Consider the following 8,182-nt stretch of genomic DNA (forward strand, 5'->3'; position numbering starts at 1 on the left):
TGTCTGTTTTCTCTTCAATGTTTTTGAGAGTTTTACGTATTTGTAGTCCTGAGTTCATAGATGAGGAAATATCCAAAATTTATGAAATAGCTAAAGATTTTAAATACCCAAGAAACGTAATTGATAAATCTTTTAAAATTGCTAGTAATACTTTTTACAATCCAAAAAGGGACAACCAGCCTTATTCAACTAAAAATATTTTGGTTCTCCCTTACCATGAAAACTTGGTTGATATGCCTTCTCTTCTTAAAACTTTTAATATTTAAAAATTTTGAAACAGTAAAAAAAAAACTTTTGATAAGGAGTTCCCCCCAAAATGCTGACGGATGTGTCTATAAGATTCCTTGAAAAATTTGCGAAAAAGTTTATTACGGTCAAACTGGTAATAATCTCGAACTAAGATTAAAACAACATAAATATAGCATTAGAACTGGACAAGATTTCAATGCTCTATTTATTCATGTGAGAGATTTTAACCATCCAATTGATTTTCAAAAAGTTGAGAAAGTTGTATTAAGCAAGTCCATGGATGACAGGAATAAAATTGAATCTTGTTTCATAAAAAGCAGTTTTGACAGTAATATGAATATTTCCTTTGGTTTACATAAATTAAATCCATTCATAATTAATAGAATTTGGGAAGAATTTAATAATACATTGGACAAATAATAAATTTTAAAATTCTTATTTCTTGGGTAGAATAGTTTGTTCGTGAGTTGTGTGAAGGATCAGCTGCACTGTTCCCTTTCTTATGAGTCGCGCGTCAGGTGTTGCTTTGTTGTGGGATGTGATAGTGAGGTGTGGTCTAGACCCTTTATATGCCTTCCTTTGATGCATTACTTTTATTGTTCCTTGATAATGTGAGTAGTAACAAAAGCTCTTGGAATTTCTCTATTCTTTCACAGTGGTTGTTTTGCATATTCTGAAATCACCTGTTTACTGTGATCTTATTCCATATATATATATATATATATATATATATATATATATATATATATATATATATATATATATATATATAAACACTGATCTCTGGGGGGAGGAGACTCGAACCTACAAACCTTGTAACAAGGTATGCAGTGTATTACCATGCTCGCCACACTGGACCAATACCTTGGCGTGCAGCTTGCGCTACACGTTGATCCAATCTGGACGCCAAGGTATTGGTCCGGTGTGGTGAGAATGGTAATGCACTGCGTACCTTGTTCCAAGGTTCGTAGGTTCGAGTCTCCATCAGCCAGAGATCAGTGTTTGCGTATATTTCGCCTGCTCTTGCGAATTCCTTGCACACACACACACACACACACACACACACACACACACACACACACACACACACACACACACACACACACACACACACACACACACACACACACACACACGTACACATACACTCGAGCAGAGCAAAGTTACTGGTAATGGGCGATTTCAACCACAGGGAGATCGACTGGGAAAACCTGGAGCCACATGGGGGTCCCGAAACATGGAGAGCCAAGATGATGGATGTGGTACTTGAAAACCTCATGCACCAACATGTCAGGGACACAACCAGAGAGAGAGAGGAGGATGAACCAGCAAGACTGGATCTTGTGTTCACCCTGAGCAGTTCAGACATTGAGGACATCACTTACGAGAGGCCCCTTGGAGCTAGCGATCACGTGGTTCTGAGTTTTGACTATATAGTAGAGTTACAAGTGGAGAAGGTAACAGGAACTGAATGGGACAGGCCAAACTATAAAAGGGGGGACTACACAGGTATGAGAAACTTCCTGCAGGAGGTTCAGTGGGACAGAGAAATGGTAGGAAAATCAGTAAACGAGATGATGGAATATGTGGCAACAAAGTGCAAGGAGGCAGAGGAAAGTTTTGTTCCCAAGGGAAACAGAAATAATAGGAAGACCAAAACGAGTCCTTGGTTTACCCGAAGGTGTAGGGAGGCAAAAACTAAGTGCAACAGAGAATGGAAAAGGTACAGGAGGCATAGGACCCAGGAAAACAAGGAGATTAGTAGAAGAGCCAGAAACGAGTATGCACAGATAAGGAGGGAGGCCCAGCGACAGTATGAAAACGACATAGCATCGAAAGTCAAATCTGACCCGAAACTGCTGTATAGCCACATTAGGAGGAAGACAACAGTCAAGGACCAGGTGATAAGGCTGAGGAAAGAAGGTGGAGAACTCACAAGAAACGATCAAGAGGTATGTGAGGAGCTCAACACGAGATTTAAGGAAGTATTTACAGTAGAGACAGGAAGGACTCTGGGGGGACAGACCAGATGGGGACACCAACAAGGAATACACCAACAAGTGTTGGACGACATACATACAGATGAGGAGGAGGTGAAGAAACTGCTAAGGGACATCGATACCTCAAAGGCAATGGGACCGGACAACATCTCCCCGTGGGTCCTTAGAGAGGGAGCAGATATGTTGTGCGTGTCACTTACCACAATCTTCAACACGTCCCTGGAAACTGGGCAACTACCTGAGGTGTGGAAGACGGCAAATGTAGTTCCCATTTTTAAAAAAGGAGACAGACGTCATTGACGTGTATAGTATGCAAAATTATGGAGAAGATTATCAGGAGGAGAGTGGTGGAGCACCTGGAACGGAACAAGAGTATAAATGCCAACCAGCACGGATTCACGGAAGGCAAATCTTGTGTCACAAACCTTCTGGAGTTTTATGATAAAATAACAGAAGTAAGACACGAGAGAGAGAGGGGTGGGCTGATTGCATCTTCTTGGACTGCAAGAAGGCCTTTGACACAGTTCCTCACAAGAGATTAGTGCAGAAGCTAGAGCATCAGGCGCATATAACAGGAAGGGCACTGCAATGGATCAGAGAATACCTGACAGGGAGGCAACAACGAGTCATGGTACGTAATGATGTATCACAGTGGGCACCTGTGACGAGCGGGGTCCCACAGGGGTCGGTCCTAGGACCAGTGCTATTTTTGGTATATGTGAACGATATGATGGAAGGGTTAGACTCAGAAGTGTCCCTGTTTGCAGATGATGTGAAGTTAATGAGGAGAATTAAATCTGATGAGGACCAGGCAGGACTTCAAAGAGACCTGGACAGACTGGACACCTGGTCCAGCAAATGGCTTCTCGAATTTAATCCTGCCAAATGCAAAGTCATGAAGATAGGGGAAGGGCACAGAAGACCACAGACAGAGTATAGGCTAGGTGGCCAAAGACTGCAAACCTCACTCAAGGAGAAAGATCTTGGGGTGAGTATAACACAGAGCATGTCTCCGGAAGCACACATCAATCAGATAACTGCTGCAGCATATGGGCGCCTGGCAAACCTGAGAACAGCATTCCGATACCTAAGTAAGGAATCATTCAAGACACTGTACACCGTGTATGTCAGGCCCATACTGGAGTATGCAGCACCTGTTTGGAACCCGCACTTGATAAAGCACGTCAAGAAACTAGAGAAAGTACAAAGGTTTGCGACAAGGTTAGTTCCAGAGCTAAGGGGAATGTCCTATGAAGAAAGATTAAGGGAAATCGGCCTGACGACACTGGAGGACAGGAGGGTCAGGGGAGACATGATAACGACATATAAAATACTGCGTGGAATAGACAAGGTGGACAAAGACAGGATGTTCCAGGGAGGGGACACAGAAACAAGAGGCCACAATTGGAAGTTGAAGACACAAATGAGTCAGAGAGATAGTAGGAAGTATTTCTTCAGTCATAGAGTTGTAAGGCAGTGGAATAGCCTAGAAAATGACGTAGTGGAGGCAGGAACCATACACAGTTTTAAGACGAGGTTTGATAAAGCTCATGGAGCGGGGAGAGAGAGGGCCCAGTAGCAACCGGTGAAGAGGCGGGGCCAGGAGCTAAGACTCGACCCCTGCAACCACAAATAGGTGAGTACAAATAGGTGAGTACATACACACACACGTACACATACACATACACACACACACACACACACACACACACACATACACACACACACACACACATATATATATATATACATATATATATATGTGTGTGTGTGTGTGTGTGTGTGTGTGTGTGTGTGTGTGTGTGTGTGTGTGTATGCAAGGAATTCACAAGAGCAGGCGAAATATACGCAAACACTGATCTCTGGCTGAAGGAGACTCGAACCTACGAACCTTGGAACAAGGTACGCAGTGCATTACCATTCTCACCACACCGGACCAATACCTTGGCGTCCAGATTGGATCAACGTGTAGCGCAAGCTGCACGCCAAGGTATTGGTCCAGTGTGGCGAGCATGGTAATACACTGCATACCTTGTTACAAGGTTTGTAGGTTCGAGTCTCCTTCCCCCAGAGATCAGTGTTTATATATATATATAAAAATATATATGTCGTGCCGAATATGTAAAACTGGTCAATTAGCAAGAACTCATTTAAAATTAAGTTCTTTCTAAAATTTTCTCTTCTACGTTTCAAGATATATTTTTTTCGTTAATGTCGATGTAAAAATTTATAATTTTGCACCAAAAGGAACTTAAAAAACTTACCTAACCTTATTATAGCAAAAACAATTTATTTTAGCCTAACCCAACTAAATATATTTTAGATTTGTTTACAATAATTTAATGCTAAACAAACACAGTGAAAAACAATTTTTTCGTTAGGTTCAGAATGATTTTGGCGATATTATTGCATACACAAATTTTCACTTATCCCATATGGCAAGATGAGCGTTGCTATTTAAGCCAAGATCGCAAATTCTGCCTATTCGGCACGACATATATATATATATATATATATATATATATATATTTATATATATATATATATATATATATATATATATATATATATATATGTCGTGCCGAATATGTAAAACTAGTCAATTAGCAAGAACTCATTTAAAATTAAGTCCTTTCTAAAATTTGTTCTTGTACATTTAAAGATATATATTTTTCATTAATGTTAATGCAAAAAAATTTAATTTTGCTACAAAAGAATCTTAGAAAACTTACCTAACCTTATTATAACAAGAACAATTTATTCTAGCCTAACCCAACTAAATGTATTTTAGATTTGTTTACAATAATTTAATACTAAACAAACACAGTGAAATATATTTTTTTCGTTAGGTTCAGAATGATTTTTGCGAAATTATTGCATACACAAATTTTCACTTGTTCTATATGGCAAGATGAGCATTGCTATTTAAGCCAAGATCGCAAGTTCTGCCTATTCGGCACGACATATATATATATATATATATATATATATATATATATATATATATATATATATATATATATATATATATATATGCAAAACAACCACTCTGAAAAAATAGAGAAATTCCAAGCGCTTTCGTGACTACTCACATTATCAAGGAACTATATATATATATATATATATATATATATATATATATATATATATATATATATATATATATATATATATATATATATATATATGTGTGTGTGTGTGTGTGTGTGTGTGTGTGTGAAAAGTGGGTCATAATTAGCGTGTATGCACCTGGAGGAGAGAGGAATGTAAAGGAGAGTGAGAGATTTTGGGAGATGTTAATTAAGTGAATGTATAGGAACCTTTGAACCAAGTGAGAGAGTAATTGTGGTAGGGGACCTGAATGCTAAAGTAGGAGAAACTTTTAGAGAGGGTGTGGTAGGTAAGCTTGGGGTGCCAGGTGTAAATGATAAGAACATAAGAACATAAGAATGTAGGAACACTGCAGAAGGCCTACTGGCCCATTCGAGGCAGGTCCTTATCAAAACGACATCTACCTAAAGCTACTCAAGAAACAACTCTCACACCCCCCAACACCAATCAAACCCAGCCCCTCCCACTCATATATTTGTCCAGTCTCTTCTTAAAGCTGCCCAAGGTCCTAGCCTCTATCACCCCACTGGGAAGACTGTTCCACGCATCTACAACTCTGTTAGAAAACCAGTACTTACCTATGTCCTTTCTAAATCTAAATTTATCCAACTTAAATCCATTATTCCTGGTTCTTACCTGGTTCGACACCCTCAGTACTTTATTAATGTCTCCCTTGTTTATGCCCGTCATCCACTTATACACTTCAATGATATCTCCCCTCATTCTACGCCTCTCCAGAGAGTGGAGATTTAAGGCTTTAAGTCTATCTTCATACGGGAGGTTCCTTACACAGTAAATCATTTTAGTCATTCTTCTCTGTATGTTCTCTAATGAGTCTATGTCCATCCTGTAGTAAGGGGACCAAAACTGAGCAGCATAATCTAAATGAGGCCTCACTAGTGATGTATAGAGCTGTAAAATAACTTTTGGACTTCTGTTACTTATACTTCTTGAGATAAATCCAAGTAATCTGTTGGCCTTGTTGCGCACACTGAGGCACTGCTGTCTTGGCTTTAGATTTCTGCTTACCATGACTCCCAAGTCTTTTTCACATTCTGTATGACATAAGAACATATGGGAGCCCTTTGATTGAACTTTGTATAGAATGGGGTTTAGTTATAGGTAATACATATTTTAAGAAAAAGAGGATAAATAAGTATACAAGATATGATGTAGGGCGAAATGACAGTAGTTTTTTGGATTATGTATTGGTAGATAAAAGACTGTTGAGTAGACTTCAGGATGTACATGTTTATAGAGGGGCCACAGATATATCAGATCACTTTTTAGTTGTAGCTACACTGAGAGTGAAAGGTAGATGGGATACAAGGAGAAAAGAAGCATCAGAGAAGAGAGAGGTGAAGGTTTATAAACTAAAAGAGGAGGCAGTTAGGGTAAGATATAAACAGCTATTGGAGGATAGATGGGCTAATGAGAGCATAGGCAATGGGGTCGAAGAGGTATGGGGTAGGTTTTAAAATGTAGTGTTAGAGTGTTCAGCAGAAGTTTGTGGTTACAGGAAAGTGGGTGCGGGAGGGAAGAGGAGAGATTGGTGGAATGATGATGTAAAGAGAGTAGTAAGGGAGAAAAAGTTAGCATATGAGAAGTTTTTACAAAGTAGAAGTGATGCAAGTAGGGAAGAGTATATGGAGAAAAAGAGAGAGGTTAAGAGAGTGGTGAAGCAATGTAAAAAGAGAGCAAATGAGAGAGTGGGTGAGACGTTATCAACAAATTTTGTTGAAAATAAGAAAAAGTTTTGGAGTGAGATTAACAAGTTAAGGAAGCCTAGAGAACAAATGAATTTGTCAGTTAAAAATAGGAGAGGAGAGTTATTAAATGGAGAGTTAGAGGTATTGGGAAGATGGACGGAATATTTTGAGGAATTGTTAAATGTTGATGAAGATAGGGAAGCTGTAATTTCATGCATTGGGCAAAAAGGAATAACATCTTGTAGGAGTGAGGAAGAGCCAGTTGTGAGTGTGTGAGAAGTTCGTGAGGCAGTGGGTAAAATGAAAGGAAGTAAGGCAGCTGGGATTGATGGGATGAAGATAGAAATGTCAAAAGCAGGTGGGGATATAGTTTTGGAGTGGTTGGTGCTATTATTTAATAAATGTATGGAAGAGGGTAAGGTACCTAGGGACTGGCAGAGAGCATGCATAGTTCCTTTGTATAAAGGCAAAGGGGACAAAAGAGAGTGCAAAAATTACAGAGGGATAAGTCTGTTGAATATACCTGGTAAAGTGAATGGTAGAGTTATTATTGAAAGAATTAAGAGTAAGACAGAGAATAGGATAGCAGATGAACAAGGAGGCTTTAGGAAAAGTTGGGGGTGTGTGCACCAGGTGTTTACATTGAAACATATAAGTGAACAGTATTTAGAAAAGGCTAAAGAGGTTTTTGAGGCATTTATGGATTTGGAAAAGGCTTATGACAGGATGGATAGGGGGGGGGGGGCCAATGTGGCAGATGTTGCAGGTGTATGGTATACGAGGTAGGTTACTGAAAGCAGTGAAGAGTTTTTACGAGGATAGTGAGGCTCAAGTTAGAGTATGTAGGAAAGAGGGAATTTATTTCCTATTAAAAGTAGTCCTTAGACAAGGATGTGTGATGTCACCGTGGTTGTTTAATATATTTATAGATGGGGTTGTTAGAGAAGTAAATGCGAGGGTCTTGGCAAGAGGCGTGGAGTTAAAAGATAAAGAATCACACACAAAGTGGGAGTTGTCACAGCTGCTCTTTGCTGATGACACTGTGCTCTTGGGAGATTCTGAAGAGAAATTGCAGAGATTGGTGGATGAATTTGGTAGGGTGTGCAAAAGAAG

Source organism: Cherax quadricarinatus, unplaced genomic scaffold, assembly GCF_038502225.1.
Source record: "Cherax quadricarinatus isolate ZL_2023a unplaced genomic scaffold, ASM3850222v1 Contig956, whole genome shotgun sequence".
In the NCBI taxonomy this organism is placed as follows: Eukaryota; Metazoa; Arthropoda; class Malacostraca; order Decapoda; family Parastacidae; genus Cherax; species Cherax quadricarinatus.